This window comes from Melanerpes formicivorus, unplaced genomic scaffold, assembly GCF_026170545.1.
Source record: "Melanerpes formicivorus ecotype bairdi unplaced genomic scaffold, bMelFor1.0.p_v2 SCAF_6, whole genome shotgun sequence".
Classification (NCBI taxonomy): domain Eukaryota; kingdom Metazoa; phylum Chordata; class Aves; order Piciformes; family Picidae; genus Melanerpes; species Melanerpes formicivorus.
Genome location: NW_027142358.1, coordinates 29431156 through 29454721, shown reverse-complemented (window position 1 = coordinate 29454721; position 23566 = coordinate 29431156). Strand labels below are relative to the sequence as shown.

At 53.6% G+C, this 23566-nt stretch overlaps 1 protein-coding gene across 28 annotated transcripts in view; it reads right to left on the bottom strand.

Moving 5' to 3' along the window:
- Positions 1-21987, bottom strand: part of JAKMIP3 (Janus kinase and microtubule interacting protein 3) — a 109444-nt gene extending 87457 nt beyond the window's left edge. For 27 of the 28 annotated variants that reach the window (XM_068140242.1, XM_068140239.1, XM_068140243.1 and 24 more), the window contains exon 1: positions 21281-21691. The gene's annotated coding sequence lies outside the window, so the exon portion shown is untranslated. Of the gene's footprint in view, positions 1-21280; positions 21692-21909 lie in introns of those variants that run through there. The other variant, XM_068140235.1, reaches the window with a different exon arrangement.
- Positions 21988-23566: the final 1579 nt, after the last annotated feature.

Here is a 23566-nt window from a genome sequence, read left to right as displayed (position 1 = left end):
CTCCACCACCTCCCTGGGAAGCCCATTCCAATGGGCAATCATTCCTTCTATGAAGAATTTCTTCCTAACCTCCAGCCTAAACCTCCCCTGGCACAGCTTGAGACTGTGTCCTCTTGTTCTGGTGCTGGTTGCCTGGGAGAAGAGACCAACCCCCACCTGGCTACAACCTCCCTTCAGGTAGTTGGAGACAGCAATAAGGTCTCCTCTGAGCCTCCTCTTCTCCAGGCTCCTAAATCATAGAATGGTTTGGGTTGGAAGGGACCTCCACAGGTCATCCAGTCCAACCCCCAAGTGGCTCCTTTCTTGTCCTTGGAGAGGGTTTCAAAGCCTGAAGTGAGCCTCCCTCTTAAACACACAAACAGTCTACAAGGACTGGGGCCCATCATGGGCATGGAGGGGGTGGGTAGGAGTGGGCTACTGGTGACCTGGCAGTGCTGGGTGAACAGTTGGTCTCCATGACCTTGAAGGTCATTTCCAACCTCACTGATTCAGTGATTTTATGATCATCTCAGGGTTCCCCTGGCCAGGCTCAAACAAGTGTCAACAGTCACAGCATCTAAAAACATTTGTGCTCAAACCTGAACTGCTCAACCCAGACCCAGGCTGGATGCACATTTCCATTTCAGGCTGTAGAGCTCCATAAAGGGAGGGACAGTGGGAACAGCAACACTTTACAGGCATTCTAAGGTGATTTTGTTTTGCCAGGCTGACAGAAAGGAGGACCATGTGCACCAAAGCAGGCTCAGCAGTTTACCTCAACATTGTCCTGGGTTGGAAGGGACAGTATCACAGTATAACTAAGGTTGGAAGAGACCTCGAGGATCATCGAGTCCAACCTATCAACACAGACCTCATGACTAGACCATGGCACCAAGTGCCACATCCAATCCCCTCTTGAACGCCTCCAGGGATGGTGACTCCACCACCTCCCTGGGTAGCACATTCCAAAGGCTAACAACTCTCTCTGGGAAGAACTTTCTCCTCACCTCAAGTCTAAACCTCCCTTGGCACAGCTTGAGACTGTGTCCCCTTGTTCTGGTGCTGGTTGCCTGGGAGAAGAGACCAACCCCCTCCCGGCTACAACCTCCTTTCAGGTAGTTGTAGAGGGCAATGAGATCACCCCTGAGCCTCCTCTTCTCCAGGCTAAACAACCCCAGCTCCCTCAGCCTCTCCACACAGGGCTGTGCTCAAGGCCTCTCCCCAGCCTTATTGCCCTTCTCTGGACATGTTCAAGTGTTTCGACGTCCTTCTTAAACTGAGGGGCCCAGAACTGGACACAGTACTCAAGGTGCGGCCTAACCAAAGCAGAGTCCAGGGGCACAATGACCTCCCTGCTCCTGCTGGCCACACTATTCCTAATGCAGGCCAGGATGCCATTGGCCTTCTTGGCCACCTGGGCACACTGCTGGCTCATATTCAGGCAGCTGTCAATCTGTACCCCCAGGTCCCTCTCTGTTTGGGAGCTCTCCAGCCACTCCAACCCCAGCCTGTAGCTCTGCATGGGATTGCCGTAGCCAAAGTGCAGCACTGGGCACTTGGACTTGTTGAATGCCATCCCATTGGACTCTGCCCATCTGTCCAGTCTGTCAAGGTCCCTCTGCAGAGCCTTTCTACCCTCTAACTGACTAACATCTGCTCCTAGGACCTTAAAGATCATCTAGTTCCAACTCCCTACCAGGGGCAGGGACACCTCCCACTAGACCAGGTTGCTCAAGGCCCCATCCAGCCTGGCTTGGAACACTTCCAGGCTTGGAGCCTCACCAGCTTCTCTGGGCAACCTGTTCCAGTGTCTCATGGGCAAGGATCCCCTCCTCATGGTTCATGAATCAAGCTTCTTCCAGTTAGGAAATTCCCAAATAGGAAATCAGGGTTTCCATCAAAGAGTTTTCCAAACACCCACTCTGGACCTGGATGGTTACAGCCTCATCACACCAGTATCACAGTATCACAGTATCACTGAGGTTGGAAGAGACCTGGAGGATCATCAAGTCCAACCTGTCACCACAGACCTCATGACTAAACCATGGCACCAAGTGCCACATCCAGTCTCCTCTTGAACACCTCCAGGGATGGGGACTCCACCACCTCCCCGGGCAGCACATTCCAATGACGAACCACTGCTCTTTTGCCTCCAAAACACAGGAGCCCAGAGAGACTCTGCTGCTCCCTAAGCTGGTGCAGTCTCAGGAAGGCAGCTCCTGCTCCTGCCCTTGGCAGACACCAACTCACCCTTGTGGTGAAACAGTGGGGTTTGAGCTGGGCTGGTTCCTGTGCAGCAGCTAAACCACAGCCCCTAAAGCAGCTGCTGAGGATTGTTTGATCTTTAGAAACCTACATGGAGAAGATTTCTTCAGTGACAGCATCTGAAGTTCCATGCTGTGGCAGATGCTCTTGTTCCTAAAACACAACTCTGCAATTCAGAATCATAGAAAGGACCTCAAAGATCAGCAAGGTCCAACCTTCTACCCAGCACCTTCATCACTACTAACCCAAGTGCAACATCTACTCCTTTTATGAATACCTCCAGGGATGCTGACTCCACCACCTCCCTGGGCAGCCTGTTCCAGTGCCTGACCACTCTTGTAGCAAAGAAATTGCTCCTAATCTCCAACCTAAACCTCCCCTAGCACAATTTCAGGCCATTTCCTCTTGTCCTATCATTTGTCACCTGGGAGAAGAGAGCAACCCACCTCCTGGCTCCAACCTCCTTGCAGGGAGTCGTAGTGAGCCAGGTCTCTCCTCAGCCTCCTTTCCTCCAGGCTGAGCAACCCCCAGTTCCCTCAGAGCTCCTCACCAGATCTGTTCTCCAGACCTTTCTCCAGCTTCATTGCCTTGCTCTGGATCTGCTCCAGCCCCTCAATGTCCTTCTTGGAGTCAGAGGCCAAAACTGAAACCAGGATTTGAGGTGTGGCCTCACCAGTCTCCAGCACAGGGGGGAAAATGACATCCATAGCCCTGCTGGCTGCACCATTGCTGATCCAAGCCAGGCTGTTGGTGGCCTTCTTGGCACCTGGGCACACTGCTGGCTCATGTTTAGCTGCTATCAACCAGCACACCCAGGTCCCTTTCTGCTGGGCAGTCTCCAGCCACTCTGCCTGAATCCTGGAGCATTTCTGGGGTTGCTGTGACCCAGCACTTGGCCTTGTTGAACTTCATATAGCTGACCACCACCAGATCTCTCTGCAGAGCCTTCCTACCCTCCAGCAGGAAAAGGCTCCTGCTTAAATGCCCTGTCACCTTTAAATGGAAGGAGCCACACATGGGATGACCACCTTGGTGGGGCAAGGGCCAGAGTGGCCCTTCTCTGCCTGGAGAATTCACCTCTCAGCAGCACTGCCACAAAGCCAGAGGTGCTTTCAGATGTAAATCACCCCCTTTCAGCAGCGATGGGTGAATGCTGCCGTGGCCCTGCCGGCAGGCAACCTCACCGGCTCTCCTTCCCAGGCCACAAATCCCTCCTCCCCTGCTGCTCTCCATCGCTGACACCCCAGTTCTGGAGAGCTGAGGAGATGAAACGGCTTCAGACGGCAACCAGCCTTTGATTGTGCCTCTGAAGCAGGGTACAGGAGTATAAATAAAGCTGTTACAACTCCAGCCAGTGAAGAGGGGAGCAAAGCCTGGAAAAGCACCAGGGCTTGGGGACAGAGGTTGACCAACATGAGCAGAACATCCTCAGGACACGGGGAGGCCACTCGAACAGTGCTGCTGCTCTGCAAGGGGGAGTGGAGGAAGCAATGCACCTGGTTACCCACCCCCTCACCCTTCAGCTGCAAGGAACACAAACAGATTTCCCTCCCCAGCAAGAAGAAAGCCTTCCAGGCACGCCGGCCACCTCCTCCCCACTACGTCCGCTCCCATCTCCCGCTGTCCCCCCATCCCCACCCTGGCAGGGCAGGACTCCCTGACCTGCAGTGCCAACGCCGCGCAGGGGCCAGGGGCAGGTGCAGCTCTGCAGGCAGAACAAGCCCCTGCAGGAGCAGGGACAGCCACAGCCCCCGTTCTGAGGCACAGCTCGGGGCACCGCCGCGATCTGCCCAGCCTTTGCCTCAGCAGAGCCATGCAAGCCCGGCCCCGCAAGGCAGGAGCCTAACCACCCCCCCGCAGCCCCACCTGAGCCCAGCTCACGCTTCATGGGATTCCGGTGCTGGGGAAGGGGCCGAGCAGGCTTTCCTCACCTCTGCCTCAACTCCAGCGGCACGGCGGCTCCCGGCTGTCACAGCTCCAGCTCCGAGGGGGCTGTGACTCAGCACAGGGAGCAGCTTTTCGTTTTTCAGATGGAACTTACCAAGCCGTGCCAGCCTTACGGGGAGGATCTGCTTCCCGCATCCACTCCTCCTCTGCTCCCTCCCGAGATACTCCCCCCCGATCCCTCCCCTCTGCTTACGTTGTGACGGCAGGAAATGGGTTCTTTGGGGGGGGAAACAATCAGATGCCAGCCCGAGTGGCACTGAGGGTGGGTGAGGAAAAAAAACCCATCCCCAAGCTCTGCCTGAGCTGCAGCTCACGGAAAAGGTGGTGCCTGGTGAACAGCCCAGGAGCTGCGCTGCTCTCAGGCAGGCAGCCCTCCTCTGCCAGCAGCTGGGAGCTGCTGAAGCACAGTGCCAGAGCATCCTCCTGCCCCAGGGACTGCATTTAGCTTGGATACTGTGTCCAGTTCTGGAGCCCCTATTACAAGAGGGATGTGGAGGTGCTGGAAGGTGTCTAGGGAAGGGCCATGAGGATGAGCAGAGGGCTGGAGCACCTCTCCTGTGAGGACAGAATGAGGGACTTGGGGCTGTTCAGTCTGGAGAAGAGAAGGCTCCCAGATGACCTCATTGTGGCCTTCCAGTATCTGAAGGGGGCTACAGGAAGGCTGGGGAAGGACTTCTCAGGATCTCAGGTAGTGATAGGACTAGGGGGAATGGAATGAAGCTGGAGGTGGGGAGATTCAGGCTGGATGTGAGAAGGAAGTTCTTCCCCATGAAAGTGGTGAAGCCCTGGAATGGGTTGTCCAGGGAGGTGGTTGGGGCCCCGTCCCTGGAGGTGTTTAAGCCCAGGCTGGATGAGACTCTGGCCAGCCTGATGTAGTGTGGGGTGTCCCTGCCCACGGCAGGGGGGTTGGAACTAGATGATCCTTGTGGTCCCTTCCAGCCCTGACTGATACTATGATACCAGCAAATATTTCTTTACTGGAAAGAGTGGAACAGGCTGCTCAGGGAGGTGGTGGAGTCCCCAGCCCTGGAGATGCTCACAAAATGAGATGTGCCACTTGGGGAGGTGGTGCAGGGCTCATGCAGGTGTTGGGTAGAAGGTTGGGCTTGATGATCTGAAGAGGTTCTATGAAGGTCTATGAGAAGGCTCCAGGCAGGCTGCTAGAGGGGGGAGCCAGGCAGCTGCCCACTGAGAGCATCCCTCCAGCCCTTCCACCATCACAGAGCAGGTTTCCAATGAGGAAAAGCTTCCAACTTCCCTAAGGTCTGTAGGTTCCCAGAAGCCTGCTGCTGCCCTGAGGCTGGGCCCTTGCAGAGCTGGCACTCCTGCCCTAGGACCCACATCCAATAGTGGGTCAGAGATGTGGCACCAGTGCCACAGGGTGTGATGATGGACAAGGTGGGCAGCAAGAGTCATAGAATGGTTTAGGTTAGAAGGGATCTTAAAGATCATCCAGTTCCAACCCCCTGCCATGGGCAGGGACACCTTCCACTAGCCCAGGCTGCTCAAGGCCTCATCCAGCCTGGCCTTGAACACCTCCAGGGAGAGGACATCCACACCCTCCCTGGGCAACTTGTTCCAGTGTCTCACCAAGATGCTGTTGAGGAACATCTGCCCACACAGCACACCAAGAGGCAGTACAGCTGCACCACCACCAGGCTGGTACCCAGGAGTGTCACTGCCATGAGAAGTGCCAGGTGGTGATGGGCAGGACCTTACTGGGATGGGACAGCCTGGCTGGGAACAGGGTACTGCAGGGCATATGCCAAGCACCCAGTGCCACATGGGGCAGCACATCTTCAGGAATGGAAGACCCACCTACAGCCCAGTAAATCTACTGTTTGGCACCAGCAGCTGGAGATCTCTTTTTAGGAGGAAATTCTTTGCAGGGAGGGTGGTGAGATGCTGGAACAGGTTGCCCAGGGGGCTGGGTGCCCCCTCCCCTGGAGGTGTTCAAGGCCAGGCTGGATGAAGCCTTGAGCAACCTGGTCTAGAGGAAGGTGTCCCTGCCCATGGCAAGGGGGGTGGTCCCTTCCAACCCAGACCATTTTAGGACTCTGTGGATCTTCCCAACACCCAGCAAGAGCTAAAGGGTGGGTGGCAAGAGGACGAGGCCAGACTCTGAGCAGATGGAAGCACTGGCCTGGAGCTGGTGCAGTCATCAGTGACAAATGAGGAAGGAAAGGTAGAGCTGGGAGTTTTAGTGTGGATGAGATGAGTGAATGAGGGAGAAAAGAGAAGAATAAAACATTGATGGTGTGCAGGAAGCCAGCACTTGAATCAAAAAAATCAAATCAAATCAATATCAGCCCAAAGTGCTGCAGACTCACAACTTAAAATAGCAAAACTCCAAACCCCCAGAGAGACCTCAGGAGCTCTCTGAACACTCTGTGCTGCCCTGCTGGCTGTCCTCCTGCTGCAGAAGGTCCTGCTCACAGCTGGTCAACACACTGACCCTTCCTCAAAGCTGTGGGAGACACCAGCCTGACCTCTCCCCCAGGGAAGGAACCCCCCCAGAATCACCTTAATCTGCACTGATGTGATGATGCCACTGGTGATGTCTCTGAAAGAGACAGACAGAAGGAAGCAAATGATGGGTGTTAGGAGTTCTTTACCATGAGGGTGAGGGAGCACTGGAACAAGTTGCCCAGGGAGGTTGTTGAGGCCCCATCCCTGGAGATATCCAAGGTGAGGCTAGAGAAGACTCCAAGCAACCTCATCTACTGGAGCATATCCCTGCTGACTGCAGGGGGGTTGGACTAGATGGCCACAGAAGGTTCCCTTCCAACCCAAACCGTTCCATGATGGACAGCATTCCATCAGGGCTCAGGAAGCTTCAGCTTGGCCTTGTATCACAGTCTGACTTGCTCAACCTCAACATTTCATCTTCCATCAAACCTAAGACAAACCCCTTCCCATCTCTGGACCACAGTGAGGGTGGTAAAACACGGAACAGGTTGCCCAGAGATGTGGTGGAGGGCCCCACCCCTGGAGGCATTCAAGGTCAAACTTGACGGAGCTCTGAGCAACCTTTATTTAGAATAAACCAAACCATCAAGTCTCCTCCTGAACACCTCCAGTGATGGTGACTCCACCACCTCCCCAGGCAACCCATTCCAATGGGCAATTACTCTCTCTGTGTAGAATTTCTTCCTAACATCCAACCTGAACCTCCCCTGGCGCAGCCTGAGACTGTGTCCTCTTGTTCTGGTGCTGGTTACCTGGGAGAAGAGACCAACCTCTGCCTGGCTACAACCTCCCTTCAGGGAGTTGTAGAGAGTAATAAGGTCACCCCTGAGTCTCCTCTTCTCCAGGCTAAGCAACCCCAGCTCCCTCAGTCTCTCCTCACAGGGCTGTGTTCCAAGCCCCTCACCAACTTTGTTGCCCTTCTCTGGACACCTTCCAACAAGTCAACCTCCTTCCTAAACTGAGGGGCCCAGAACTGGACACAGGACTTGAGGTGCAGCCTAACCAGTGCAGTGTACAGGGGCAGAATGACCTCCCTGCTCCTGCTGGCCACACTGTTCCTGATGCAGGCCAGGATGCCATTGGCCCTCTTGGCTGCTTGGGCACACTGCAGGCTCATGTTCAGCCTGCCATCGACCAGCACCCCCAGGTCCCTCTCTGCCTGGCTGCTCTCCAGCCACTCTGACCCTCTGGCTACGGTGGTGTCAGGTCAGTGGCTGAACTCAGTGAGCTTAGAGGGCTTTTCCAACCCAGACAACTCCACAATGCTATACTAGAGATGACCTCATGCTTCCCTGCTGGAGGAGAAGCCTCCACACACCATATTCCTCCCTGGAGGGACAGCTCGGAGGACACGGCCCGGGCGACAGATCCACAAGAGCTGCAGAAGGCTGGCTCAGCCTGTCTGCAGTGGTGGCATGGCTCTCAGACTGGATTCAAGGAGAGATCTCTTGCTTTGCTGGCAAACAGGCTCCTAGCCAAAGAGATTTGGAAAACAAATATATCCTGAGGAGCAAGTTCCCCACGCAGCAGCTTCCCAAAAGCCCGAGCCCAGCAGAACGCTCACGTCCCTGCTGATGGCAGCAGCTGCAGTTGCTATGGAGCTCCAGCCCTTGATGTGCTCTGCTGTATTCCAGACCATCTCCTGCCTGCCTGCTAGCAGGCTGTGATTGCAGCCCTGCCCTCTGCTTCCTCTTCTCATTTTCTCCCTTCTTTTTCTTCCCTGAGCAGAAAGGCAGCAGCCGTGCTGCAGCCTCACAGGATGGTTTGGATCCCTAAGGTCCCTTCTAGCCCTCCAGTTCCAACCTCCTGCCATGGGCAGGGACAGCTTTCACCAGACCAGGTTGCTCAAAGCCCCATCCAACCAGGCTTGGAAGGCCTTCCAGGCTTGGAGCCTCCACAGCTTCTCTGGGCAACCTGTTCTAGTTCCTCACCATGCTCACAGGCAAGAATCTCTTCCTCATGTCTCATCCTCAATCCACCTTCTCCCAGTCTGAAGCCACCAATCCTCACCATGCTCACAGGCAAGAATCTCTTCCTCATGTCTCATCCTCAATCCAGCTCCTCCCAGGCTGAAGCCACCACTCCTCACCCTGCTCATGGGCAAGAATCTCTTCCTCATGTCTCATCCTCAATCCAGCTCCTCCCAGTTTGAAGCCACCACTCCTCACCCTGCTCATGGGCAAGAATCTCTTCCTCATGTCTCATCCTCAATCCAGCTCCTCCCAGTCTGAAGCCACCACCCCTCACCCTATCACTCCATGCCTTTGGTGCCTTTGTCAAAAGTCCCTCCCCAGCTCTCCCATAGTCCCCTCCAGATACTGGAAGGTTGCTCTGAGGTCTTCCTGGAGCCTTTTATTCTCCAGGCTGAACAACCCCAACTCTCTAAGCCTGGCCTCACAGCAGAAGGCTTCCAGCCCTCCCATCACTGCTGTGGCCTCCTCTGGCCCTGCTCCAACAGGTCCCTGCTGTGCTGAGGACTCCAGAGCTGGCCCCAGCACTGCAGGGGTGTGTGGGGAGGGTGTCTAAGCAGAGCAGAGGAGCAGAATTCCACCTGCTGCCCACACTGCTGGGGATCAGCCCAGGACAGGGCTGGGGCTGAGCTTGGAGCACAGAATTCTGCAAATCCTCCAGAAGCCAACTGCAGCTCTCTGAGGAGGCTCTGCAGCCCTGCCAAATGGGCCATTTCACATACAGCTTTGGCTCTGGAAGCTCCTTTCTGGTCCTCCTCCCATGAATGAGACAGCCACATGTTGCTGAAGAGCAAAGTGCTCCTGATGTACAGCACAAAGGCAGTGTTGGGAAGCAGCAACCAAAGCTGTCATGAGCTGTAGAAGACTTGAACAGTGTTCTCATCTCCAGGGGCAAGCTGGGGCTGTTCAGGTCTTCACTTCCCATTTCTCATGTTCCAGCAGGCTTTGCAGGCAGATGGCAAGCAGGACACAACCCCAATCCAGAAACCAGTCTGAACTTCCACATGAAAACACACCAGCCATGAAGTAACTGCTGCCAAACCCACCTGCATGTCTGGTGGAACAAAACTGCGTTGGGCAGCAAGCAGAGGGAAATCAGCCAGAGGCTGGGCTGATCCCCAGCAGTGTGGGCAGCAGGTGAAGGGAGGGGATTCTGCCCTTCTGCTGAGACCTCACCTGCAGTGCTGGGGCCAGCTGTGGAGTCCTCAGCATAGCAGAGACATGGACCTGTTGGAGTGGGAGCAGAGGAAGCCACAGTGATGATGGGAGGGCTGAGAGAGTTGGGGCTGTTCAACCTGGAGAAGAGAAGGCTCCAGGGAGAACTCCTGGAAGCCTTCCAGCATTTGAAGTGGGCTACAGGACAGCTGAGGAGGAAAAAGATGTGGAGTGGCAGGACAAGGGGTGATGGCTTCAGCTTGGAAGAAGCTGGATTGAGATGAGACAGGAGGAAGAAATTCTCCCTGAGGGTGGGGGCACTAGAACTAGTTGCCCAGAGCAGCTGTGGAAGCTCCAAGCCTGGCAGTGTTGAAAGCCAGGTTGGATAAGGCTTTGTGCAGCCTGGTCTAGTGGAAGGTGTCCCTGCCCATGGCAGGAGGATGGAATTAGATGGTCTTTAAGGTCCCTTCCAAGCCAACCCACTCTCTAATTCTGTGACTGTTTCTCCATATGTTTTAGGATGTGCCTGAGCTGAGTTCAGGCACAGGGACTGCAGCACAGGGGTTAAAATGATGATCTAGAAAGAAGATGGTTCCAAGGCTCTTAAATAGGTGCTAAAATGATGATCTAGAAAGAAGATGGTTCCAATGGTCTTAAATCACTCCAGTCCTAGGAACAGCAGCATTTAAAGAAGGGCTGAAGAGCTAATGGGGGCTAAGGGCAATGAAGCTGGTGAAGGGTCTGGAGAACAGGCCTGGTGAGGAGCAGCTGAGGGAACTGAGGTTGTTCAGCTTGAAGAAGAGGAGGCTGAGGGGAGACCTTGCTGCTCCCTACAACTCCCTGAGAGGAGCTTGGGGTTAGGTTGGTGTTGGCCTCTTCTCCCCAGCAACTAACAAAAGGACAAGAGGAAACAGCCTCCAGCTGCACCGGGAGGGGGGGGGGGGGGGGTTAGGTTGGCTATCAAGAAGAAACTCTTCACTGAAAGAGGGGGCAGGCATTGGAACCTGGAGGTGGCACTTCAGGACAAGGCACAGTGGTCATGGACGTGCTGGGGGAAGGTTGGACTTGCTGCTCTTGGAGGTCTTTTCCCACCTCAATGATTCTATGAAATGGAGAGAGGCAGCACTGAGCCTGGGGGCTGACTGGTGGCAGCAGCAACATCTTCACAGCTTCCAGGACAGTTGTCATTAGTGACTGAGCTCCCTGCTTTCACTCAGTGCTGGCACCCAGAACACCTTCAAACCCTGTTCCAGATATGCAACTGTTGCTGTAACAAACCCTCCCATCCTTTGCCCCCTGCCTTTCACTCAGGATTTGGAGTCCTACCCAGACATCTCTGTCTGGGGAGACATTCCTTCCCAGGAGGTACATCTCCTCCTGAGCTGACTAACACCACCTGATACCACTGTCTGTTGATTGATGGAGAAACAGAAGCAGAGGAAAACAAAACATTCCTGGCTGTATAATATTCTTCAGTGTCAAATGCAGTTGCAGAGAGACTTCTTTTTAAGTGACAGGGAAGATATTTTTAGCAGGAGCACCCATTTCTCCTGAGGTTCACTTGTTTATTCATCACACTGAGTTACATCAGCAACTCCCCCCTCCCTCCCTCATAACTCTTACTGCTCTTACAGGAAAATACATCCAAACATTCCTGATAGCATCAGGGGATGGAAAGCAGCTCCTGGACTGAGCTGGACAACCAAACCAGGCCAGGTAGTGATGCACAGCCCCTGCCAGCAGCTCCTGAACTGAGCTGGACAACCAAACCAGGCCAGGTAGTGATGCACAGCCCCTGCCAGCAGCTCCTGGACTGAGCTGGACAATCAAACCAGGCTAAGTACTGATGCACAGCCCCTGCCAGCAGCTCCTGGACTGAGGGGGACAACCAAACCAGGCCAGGTACTGATGCACAGCCCCTGCCAGCAGCTCCTGGACTGAGGGGGACAACCAAACCAGGCCAGGTACTGATGCACAGCCCCTGCCAGCAGCGCCTGGACTGAGGGGGACAACCAAACCAGGCCAGGTACTGATGCACAGCCCCTGCCAGCAGCTCCTGGACTGAGGGGGACAACCAAACCAGGCCAGGTACTGATGCACAGCCCCTGCCAGCAGCTCCTGGACTGAGCTGGACAACCAAACCAGGCCAGGTAGTGATGCCCAGCCCCTGCCAGCAGCTCCTGGACTGAGCTGGACAATCAAACCAGGCCAGGTACTGATGCACAGCCCCTGCCAGCAGCTCCTGGACTAAGGGGGACAACCAAACTGATGCCCACCCCATGCCAACACCAATAACCAGACCAATGTCAATGAGCAAGCTGCTTGTTGAGAGCCATTCTGGATGTCCCAGCAGCACACCTTGCTGCTCTAAGTCTGCTCCCATTGAGACTCCAACCTCTAGCTTTAGCTGACAGAGGAAATTTCTTACATCTTGTTTTGCCACATGAACCCACAGACAATACCCAACTTCTTATCTAGGAAAGGAAGTGCAGCAAGGGGCCATGAAGGCCTTGCTCCTCACTCTTGATGTTCCTCATGAGAGGTTACTGGTGAGGCTGGAGAGCAGACAAGCCTTGCTGTAAGACCAGCTGCTGACCCCAAAGCCAGCTCCTGTCCAAGGCTAGCTTCATCTCCTTACCACACATCCCTCTCTAGTGCCAGATTCAGAGTCATGGAATGGGTTAGGTAGGAAGTGCCTTTTGAAGATCATCCAGTTCCAACCCCCCTGCCCTGGGCTGGGACAGCTCCCACTAGCCCAGGTTGCTCAAAACCTCATCCAAACTGGCCTGCAACACCTCCAGGTGGGGGCATCCATTACTTCCCTGAGCAACTTGTTCCAGTGTCTCACCACCCTCACTGCCTTCACCTCTGCAGACTGAACAGCCCCAACTCCTTCAGTCTGTCCTCACAGGAGAGGTGCTCCAGCCCTCTGTTTGTCCTCGTGGCCCTTCTCTGGACACCTTCCAGCACCTCCAGATCCCTCTTGTAGTAGAGGCTCCAGAACTGGAGGCAGGACTCCAGGTGGGGTCTCACCACAGCTGAGTAGAGGGGGAACAAATGAACAAATGAAGTCAGACTCACAAAACCCCAAACATGCTTTGAGGGAAGAGCAGCACAGGTACCTTGTTCTGCTCCAGCTCTTGATGAGCCTCACACCCAAACTCAGTTCCTTTGCCCTTCCTCTGTGCTCCTTGCTTTGCCTGTCCCAGCCCACTCAGACATCCTCACCCACTGCTGACTTCACAGCAACAATTCTAGGAACACACCAAGCATTCCTCTCCTTTCCACTCCACCTCAGATCCCAAATCTATGCCATTTTCCAGGTTCCTTGCTTCTCCACTATGTTTTGGCTTCACCTGTGATTACAAAAGCACATCAGGCCCAAACCATAAAGCTAGACTTTAGTGACACACAGATATTTCACTAAGAGGGGAGTAAGAGTGGCCATGGAGGTGTTAGGTGGAGGTGTTGGGCAGGAGGTTGGACTTGATGACCTTAGAGGTCTTTTCCAACCTTATTGATTCTATGAGGTTCAACAAGAGCAAATGCAGGGTCCTGCAGCTGGGTCGAGGCAATCCCAGGCACAAATCCAGGCTGGGCAGGGACTGGCTGGAAAGCAGCCCTGAGGAGAGAGACTTGGGGGTGCTGGTGGAGGAGAAGCTCAACAGGAGCTCTCAATGTGCATTTGCAGCCCAGAAAGCCAATCAGATCCTGGGCTGCATCAGGAGAAGTGTGGCTAGCAGGGCAAGGGAGGTGATCCTCCCCCTCTACTCAGCTCTGGGGAGACCCCACCTGGAGTACTGCCTCCAGTTCTGGAGCCCCTATTACAAGAAGGATATGGAGGTGCTGGAAGGTGTCCAGAGAAGGGCCATAAGGATGAGCAGAGGGCTGGAGCACCTCTCCTATGGGGACAGACTGAAGGAGTTGGGGCTGTTCAGTCTGCAGAAGAGAAGGCTCCAAGGTGACCTCATTGTGGCCTTCCAGTATCTGAAGGGGGCCTACAGGAAGGCTGGGGTGGGACTGCTCAGGATCTCAGGTAGTGATAGGACTAGGGGGAATGGAATGAAGCTGGAGGTGGGGAGATTCAGGCTGGATGTGAGGAGGAAGTTCTTCCCCCTGGGAGTGGTGAAGCCCTGGAATGGGTTGTCCAGGGAGGTGGTTGAGGCCCCATCCCAGGCTGGATGAGGCTCTGGCCAGGCTGATGTAGTGTGGGGTGTCCCTGCCCATGGCAGGGGGATTGGAACTAGATGATCCTTGTGGTCCCTTCCAACCCTGAATGATACTATGAGACTATTATGAAAAAAAAATACCAACCCAAAGCAAACAACAGAGCTGTGCCCAGGGGGAACTGCCCGTGCCCAGGGGAAGCTGCCTGCACCCAGGGGGAGATGCCCGTGGCCAGGAGGAGCTCCCTGCGGCCAGGGGGAGCTCCCTGCACCGGGGAGGAGCTGCCTGGCCAAGCTCCCCCAGACAGCTCTGCCCAAACCAGGTCATTGCTCCTCAGCCTGCTGGGCTAATTGGCAGCGTAACGAGGGCCGCCCGCCAGCACACAACCAGGTTTTCCACTCCTGCTAAGCCTGAGTGTGGCCTAAGGGGGAGGAAAACATAATGAGATTTCCCTGCTGCTGCTCCAAACCAGTGAAGCTCAGAGCTCTGGGCAGTGATGCCTTTGTCCTCATGAACGGGTGGCAGCAAGATGTGGAACTGGAATTGCAGCACTTGGGATCACAGAATTGTCAGGGTTGGAAGGGACCTCGAGGACCATCCAGTTCCATCCCCCCTGCCATGGGCAGGGACACCTCACACCACAGCAGGTTGCTCACAGCCACATCCAGCCTGGCTGCAAACACCTCCAGGGATGAGGCTTCCACCACCTCCCTGGGCAACCTGTGCCAGGGCCTCACTCACAGTGAAGAACTTCTTCCTAACATCCAATCTGAACCTACCCATTTCTATTTGTTTTCCATCTCCACTTGCAAAGCCAGGAGCCAGCTCCATGCTCAGTCAGGGAAGCAGAGAAAACCAAAGCTTTGGGTTCCAAAGATTGCTTGGTTTTCTTCTCTAAATAAATGTTGCTGTCTGTCATCTGAGGCTGCAAAGCATCAGCCCCAAATCATCAGCTCCCCTGCACCAGCCCCATGTCCATCTGAATAACAAGTGCAGCCAGCCTGAGCCTGGTCCCAACTGGAAGCCAGGAGGTTTCACCTGAACTCCAGGAGAAGCTTCGAGGGTGCTGGCCAGAGCCCTGCAGCAGGCTGCCCACAGAGACTGGAGAGTCTCCTTCTCTGGAGAGAATCCAAACCCACCTGGATATTGTCATCATGGCCAAGCTGCTGTGGGTAACCCTGCTGTAGCAGGATGATCTCCAAAGGTCCTTTCCAGCCCCTGCCATTGTATGACCCTTCACAACCAGGTGGGGGTTGGTCTCTTCTCCCAGGCAACCAGCACCAGAACAAGAGGACACAGTCTCAAGCTGTGCCAGGGGAGGTTTAGGCTGGATGTTAGGAGGAAGTTCTTCACAGAAAGAGAGATTGGCTGTTGGAATGTGCTGCCCAGGGATGTGGTGGAGTCACCATCACTGGAGGTGTTTAGGAAGAGACTGGATGGGGTGCTTGGTGCCATGGGTTAGTTGATTAGATGGTGCTGGATGACAGGTTGGACTCAATGATCTCAAAGGTCTTTTCCAGCCTGGTTAATTCTATTCTAGCCTCTGTACACAGAAGCTCCTGATGCCCTGCATGAAACACTGGGGACAAGCAGAAGGAGAACATTTCAAACCATATAATAAACCCTTCCAGAGGCAATGTAAATAACTCACCCACCCCAGCATGACAGGACTGGCCTAGCCCTACAGGGCCAGAATCTGCAGGCACCCACCAGAGCAAGGGGTAGTCTCCCACAGCTCCTAGCAGCCCTTTGAGTTAAAGCCATTGAAAGCAAACATCTGCATGGAGGCAGAATCAAAGAATGGCCTAGGCTGGAAGAGACCTCAGAAATCATTGACTCCAACCTCCCTGCCATGGGCAGGGACACCTTCCACTAGACCAGGCTGCTCAAGGCCTCATCCAACCTGACCTTGAATACTCCCTGGAAGGGGGCAGCCACAACCTTCCAGGGCAACCCATCCCAGGGTCTCACCACTCTCACACCAAAGAACTTCCTCCAAAGATCAAATATCAGATGTTTGCAACAACACACTCCACAAAACTTCTCCCAAAGACAGATGGTGGAAGAGAGGGTATGGAACTGAAAAGCTGAGATCCACATTTCTTTTGCCTGTAGCTTCCTGAGCCTCCTTTGAATGCAAAGCAGACATCTGGAAGTGTCTGGTGATCATCACTGAGGTGATAGCAGCCACAGAACATTTACTTCCTGAGTTCCCCACGCCCAAGGCTTCATCCCATTCCCAGACAAGGGAAAGGTTCTGTGGAAAGCAGGGGGAAGAGCTGATGGATGAGTGTGGTCTCCTTCCACAGAATGGCAGAGGCTGGAAGGGACCTCTGAATATCAAGCCCAACTCCCCTGCCAAGGTAAGCTCACCTGGAGGCCACACAGAAACACATCCAGCTGGGTTTGGAATCCCTCCAGAGATGGAGACTCCACCACTTTTCCCTCTCAGCCTTCTCTAGACTAAACACCCCAGGTCTGTCAGTCTTTCTTCACAGGAGAGACATTCAAGTCCTTTCATCACCCTTTTAGCCTCCATTGGATCTCTCCAACAGGTCCCTGTGTCCCTTGAATTGGGGAGCCCAAAACCGGACACAGTATTCCAGGTGTGGTCTCACCAGGACAGAGCAAGGGGGCAGGAGAACCTCCCTAGCCCTGCTGGCCACACTTTTCTTCATGCACCCCAGGATACCATTGGCCCTTTTGGCCACAAGGGCACATTGCTGTCCCATGGATCATTTGCTGGCCACTAGGACTCCAAGCTCTTTCTCCATGGAGCTGCTTTCCAGCAGGACAACCCCTAGTCTGTACTGGTGCCTGCTGTTATTCCTCCCCAGGTGCAGGCCTGCTCACTTGTCTTTACTGCACTTCATGAGCTGAAGTCTTTTTGCAATCAAAAGCCCAAGCTGAATCATTTCCATCCACACTGATTTTTCTGAGGGTCTGAAGAGAGGAGTCAGGATTGCCCCAGGCTGAGCAGCACCTCACCCCAGCACAGCCTTGCACAGCTAATGCTGCTTGCAATGGACAGCAGCCACTTCAAGTGGGATAAATCCTGCCTAGGCACTGTGACAACATCAGCTTGTGCAATATCCAACACCATTTGGCTAGCCAGGCCAGATCCAGCGTGGTAGTGCTGGGACAACTCAATCCCAGTTGGGAAAGCTCATGGGGCATCACCCTCCAAAACCCAGCCCCCTAGCTCAGCTGGGAAGCCTGGCAGTGAAATGCTGGACCTGAAACCAGCCCCAGGAGAAAATCAGGACCCAAAAAGGACAGCAAACACATTCTGTATCTTAGACTCTTGCTTTCACCCATGTGCCATGAGAAATAAGGTCCCTGTTTGCACATGACCTTGTCAAGGTCAAACCACTGTGGCATTGCTGGTAGAGCTCAAACCCCCCACAGCACAACTCCACATCCTGCTCCCTGCATGTCTGTTTCAGGAAGAAAATGGTGTCCTCCAGACATTTGCTACAGCCTTTCATTTTGCTCTCAGATGCTGCTTTTGTGAAGTAGAGAAGAGAGGGTCATGCTGGAGGACACAGGAAGCCATGCAGTTGAGCTTGATTGAACTCAGTGACTAACAAGTCCCTAATCACATGTTCCTGGAAATAATCATTTGTGGCTTCACACACAACTGAAGAGTTTATCAGGATGTTACTCTCCATTAGGATAATTTCCACAGAACTGTGTCAAACCCACAGAATCCCAGAATGCCAGGTTGGAAGGGCCCCCAAGGATCATCTGGCCCAACCTTTCTAGGTAACAGCAGAGCTGAAATGAGCTGGCCCAGCACCCTGTCCAGCTGAGTCTTCAAACTGCCCAATGCCTTGTTGCCTTTCTCTGGACATGTTCAAGAGTCTCAATGTCCTTCCTAAACTGAGGGGCTCAGAACTGGACACAGGACTCAAGGTGTGGCCTAACCAGTGCTGAGTCCAGGGGCACAATGACCTCCCTGCTCCTGCTGGCCACACTGTTCCTGATGCAGGCCAGGATGCCATTGGCCTTCTTGGCCACCTGTGCACACTGCAGGCTCATGTTCAGCCTACTGTTAACCAGTACCCCCAGGTCCCTCTCTGTTTGGCAGCTCTCAGCCACTCTGACCCCAGCCTGTAGCTCTGCATGGGGTTGCTGTGGCCAAAGTGCAGCACCCTGCACTTGGACTTGTTGAATGCCAACCTGTTGGACTCTGCCCATCTGTCCAGCCTGTTGAGGTCCCTCTGCAGAGCCCTTCTGCCCTCTAACAGATCAACTCCTGCTCCCAACTTGGTGTCATCTGCAAACTCACTGATGACTGGCTCAATCCCCTCATCCAGATCATCAATCAAGACATTGAACAGGATGGGGCCCAGCACTGATCCCTTGCTACATTCATCTCCTGACTCCACTCCCAGTTTGAGCCATCTGCAACAAAGAGCCACAATTCAGAGAGGCACAAAATAGCAAAGCCAAGTTTTATTCTTCACACAAGTTGAGAGAGCACTTGGAAACTTTCTGAAACCTCACCAAGTAGGAGGTGTTGACAACTGCCATTTGCAGAGCATGGAATAAAGGAGAGATCTCTAGGCACACAGCTCCACAAATATATCCCAGACTAGTGATTTTTGAGACAACCAACAGGCCTTGAACATGTTCTGAAGTCATCTTAAAGTGAGGAGCTATTTTTTCTGTCAGGGCCCTAGTGACAAATGCAGCTTCCTCTAGTCAAGGCATCCTTCTGTTGTCACACCAGTGTCATCTGCCTTTCAATTCCCTGCAAAACCTTAGCTTTCTACCAGCTGGGTATTTCCAGGTGGAGAACAAGCAGCTACTAGTCAAAGGTGACAAAAGAGTCAACACAAAATAGAAAGGCCACTGCCAAAGTGATTCTGCCACTCTGCTTGCTCTGGTGAGGCCTCACCTGGAATACAGTGTTCAGCTCTAGAGCCCTCAACACAGGAAGGACACAGACCTGATGGAGCAGGTCCAGAGGAGGGCCACCAAAATGATCAGGTTGAAACACCTCTGCTACAAGAACAGGCTGAGGGAGCTGGGGTTGTTCAGCCTGGAGAGAAGAAGGCTCCAGGGAGACCTAATAGCAGCCTTCCAGTACCTGAAGGGGTACAAGAAGGCTGCAGAGGGACTGCTCACAAAGGCCTGCAATGGTAGGACAAGGGACAATGGTTTGAAGTCAGAGAAGAGCAGATTTAGATTGGATGTTAAGAATGAGTTCTGCACCATGAGGGAGGGGGAACACTGGAACAGGTTGCCCAAGGATGTAGTTGAGGTCCCATCCCTGGAGACATTCAAGGTCAGGCTTAACAAGGCTCTGAGCAACCTGATCTGGTGGAGGCTGTCCCCGCTGAGTGCAGGGGGTTTGGACTAGGTGACCTTTGGAGGTCCCTTCCAACCCAACCCACTCCATGATTCTATGATTAAGACAGCCCCAACACCAAACTTCCCATTTCTGAGCACACTTTATACCCCTACCATGCATTTAAACACAGAATCATAGAACTGTTTGGATTGGAAGGGACCTTAAAGAACATCTAGTTCAAACCCCAATGCCATGGGCAGGGACACCTTCCACTAGCCCAGGTTGCTCAAGGCCTCATGCAATGTGGCTTTAGCCACCTCAAGGGAGGGGACAGCCACAACCTCCCTGGGCAACCTGTTCCAGTGTCTTACCACTCTCACTGTAAAGATTTTCTTCCTGATCCCCAGTCTAAACCTTCCCTCTTCCAGCTCCAAGATGCTGGCCCTCGTCCTATCACTACATAGAGAGAAGAGCAAAGGTGTAGGATAGGTGGTGGGTTAAGGATGTTGTATGTCAGCACTCAGCTTAGACTGACAGCAGAGCATTCTCCTGCCAGGGAATGATTTTATACTGTACACATTCCTCTGGAAGTGCCTGACAGGAAAAACAGCCCCAAAAATATCAATCTGACCCAAATGTGAGAAACAACAGACAACATTCAGCCTGATCCCAGTGCAGGAAAGAGAGAGGAAGCCATCTGACCCAAAGCATTTGTTTTCTAACATCTCTCTGCATTTTAAACAGTGCCAGCAGAGGCACAGCCAGATCAGCCTGAAGCAGAAGGTATCCTGAGGAGGTAAACAACATTTCAAACCACCATGGCAGCAAGCAGCTGGAAAAAATGTGAACTGTTTTAATCTAACAGGTTAAACAGCACAGAAAAGGAATACTTCAGGACACAGAGCTCAGAAGACAGGAACTGTACAACAGAAGCCAGATGTCATTCATAGATTCCCAGAATGGTTTGGGTTGGAAGGGACCTTCAAGATCATCTAGCTCCAAACCCCTGCTGTGGGCAGGGACACCTTCCAGTAGACCAGGTTGCTCAAGGCCTCATCCAGCCTAGCCTTAAACACCTCCAGGGAGAATGCATCCATAACTTCCCTGGGCAACTTGTTCCAGTGTCTGCTCACCCTCACTGTGAAGAATTTCTTCCTTATCTCCAGTCTAAACCTGTCCTCTTTCAGCTCAAAGCTATCACCTCTCATAGTATCATAGTATCAGTCAGGGTTGGAAGGGACAACAAGGATCATCTAGTTCCAACCCCCCTGCCATGGGCAGGGACACCCCACACTAGATCAGCCTGGCCAGAGCCTCATCCAGCCTGGGCTTAAACACTTTCAGGGACGGGGCCTCGACCACCTCCCTGGACAACCCATTCCAGGGCTTCACCACTCTCATGGGGAAGAACTTCCTCCTCACCTCCAGCCTGAATCTCCCCACCTCCAGCTTCATTCCATTCCCCCTCTCATCCTATCATAACTCATATTACACCAAAACACCACTTACAGCTGCAAAAAAGGATTCACCAGCAACCACAGGCCCTGACATTTCAACTCAGGCCCATGAAGGAGATTCTGTGAAGATCCTGGAGACGCCCACGGAGGTAGTGTGTGTCCCCTCCCTGGAGCTGTTCAAGACCAGGGTGGATAGGGCCTTGAGCAACATGGTCTAGTGGGAAGTGTCCCAGCCCATGTCAGGGGTTTGGAACTAGATGATCCTTAAGGTCCCTTCCAACCCAAACCATCCTCTGAATAAACAGAGCAGGAAGGGGCAGCCCAGGGAGCCAATGGAAGGCAGAGGCAGATCAGGACAGGCTCGCTGACCTCCTAAGGCAACGACGCGATGCTTATTAACCACACCAGAGAGAAACTGAGCATCAAGGTGGGGGAAAGCCCCAAAGAGAATGAAAAGCAGGACAGCTGGCAATGGACTCTGCACAGCCTTTAGGTAGATGACTCAGGTGCAGCCAAGATAAATACAGGACAAGGGACACACTGAGGTCTGATAAGCACACAGAGGGACTGACCTCATAGGCAGGCTCCATCGCGACGCGCCCCAGGGCAGCACCGCTCCTTCCACACGCTGCACTTCATTGCAAAACCTGTAGGCTCTTCCCAGCAGACAGATCTGAAAGGATTTTCACCACTCACGCTGCAAAAGGCTCAAAAATATAGACAAAAAAGAACAGAATCCATCCCTGCTGCTGCACCAGATCAGATTTGCCATCTGTCCTCGGAGGAGCGGACGAGGAACGATTCGTCAGTCCGGGGAAGCGTTTAGAGAGGGAGGAGGGAAAAAAAAACCACATCAAAAACAATCAACCACAGAGTAAAATCTGCTCACCATGCACAGCCCCCAGGGAGAGGAGACTCAGAGCAGCCTAAGGGAGGGAGGAAAGGCTGGAGCTGCGTTGCCCAGGTTGGCTGCGGATGCCGGGGGCTGCTCTGTCCATCCTGCTCCCTCCGGGGAGGATGAGCTCACAGCCAAGCCCCAGCAGCCGCCCCTCAGCCATTGCAGTGTCACTGCAGCTTGCAGCTGAGCGCAGGCACGTCACCACCAGCTCCTCACAACCAAAAGCCCTCCCTTTCAGCAATCCCAGTCAAGCTTTCTGCTCCCAAACCAGCTCAGCTCCAGGGCAGGCAGCTCCCCTCGTACCTGGATGCTGCTAGAAGGGCTGGCATCTTCGGCTGGATTATGGAGCCAAGGATTTGCAGCCAGCACAGGCAGGAGCTGCTGAACTCCTCCTGCAGCAGCAGCTAAACTGCTGGAAAAAGCAGAGATCTGAAAGATACTCAGATCTAAAAATAGCCATCAGCCTTTGCACTTGCTCCTGGCAAAGGAGATGGAGCCAAGTTACATGGGAATCCTTCCATGTGAGGGCAGGGCCAGGCATCGGAGCTGGTCTCCTACAGGACTGTCCCTGCTGAATACCCCCATGCCCTGAAACGACATGGAGATGGTGGGGAGCAGACAGGGGTCTTTACAGACTCCTGCAAGGAACAGGCTGCTCAGGGCAGTGGTGGGGGGCCTATCCCTGGAGGGGTTTCAAAGGTGTGCAGATGTGGTGCTGAGGGGCACCAAATGTGGTGACCTGGCAGCGCTGGGTTAATGGTTGGACTCAACCAGCTTAAAGGTCTGTTCCAACCTTAATGGTTCCATGATAAAGTAGGACTTAAGAAATGAAGCACTGCAGATATGAAAGGATGTCTTTAACCCTTGACTTGCTGTCACCCACTGCTTCTCATAGCTGAGAAATGGCTCATTTCTACTATTCATTCCCCCCTACTGCCCCCAGCGCTGCCCCTGGCACCAGAAATTAACTGCAAATACAGATCAAATGAAGGCATTTAGTTGCAAGGTACTCAACAGCCTCATACTGCAAAACAACCTAGAAATAAAATGGATCTGGGGCTGATCTATTTGTCTGGAATCTCTTCCTGACAGCAAAGACTAGGAACTGTTCCCAGGGAATGTCAGTGAGCAATCTGAGCACAGGGCTGGAGAGCAGAAACCTTCCCTGAAGCATCTTCCCAGTTTGGGGGAAGGAGAGTGTGGTTTGGTTTTCTCTTTCCTTTAAACAATACCTACAGATCTGGAACTTTCCATTTCAAACCCTGCTTTTCCCTGTGTCCAAAGCCCCCAGCTGCTGCTGGGTGCAAAGCCAAGAATTCCATCCAGCTTCCTAGAAGCTCCTTCCTGGTTCTATGGTTAACCACTGCTGTGCTTCTCATTCCCCTGCTCCACACTCAATTATCCTGTCACAAAGGTCCAGGTGACAAAAGCACACCTAGGGGCACTTTGAGGGAACCAGGAGAACAAATTTACTTTGTAGCAAAACCCAGGACAAAGACAGAACCAGATTTCTAGTGCCAGAAAGCTACAAGAACAAAATCTCTTGGCTTTGGCTACTAAAGTCACAGGCCCCAGATCTTCCCTTGTTCTGCCCATCCACACTGTGCTGCACTGTGGGACACAGCCAGATTGCTCACACACCTCCTTTCACACCATGCCAGCACGGTGGGGCTTGGAATGGACTTCTGGAGACCATCCAGTCCAACCCCCCTGCTACAGCAGAGAAACCCACAGCAGCTTGCCCAGGATCACAATGGCCAGGTGGGGTTGGAATCTCTCCAGAGAAGGAGACTCCACAACCTCTCTGGGCAGCCTGTTCCAGGGCTCCAGCACCCTCACACCAAACAAGTTTCTCCTTATCTTCATGTGGAACCTCCTGGGTTCCAGTTTGTGCCCATTAACCACTCTGGGCCCATCCTCCTGCTCCCCACAGGTCCTTTAGCTCTTGCTGAGCACTTAG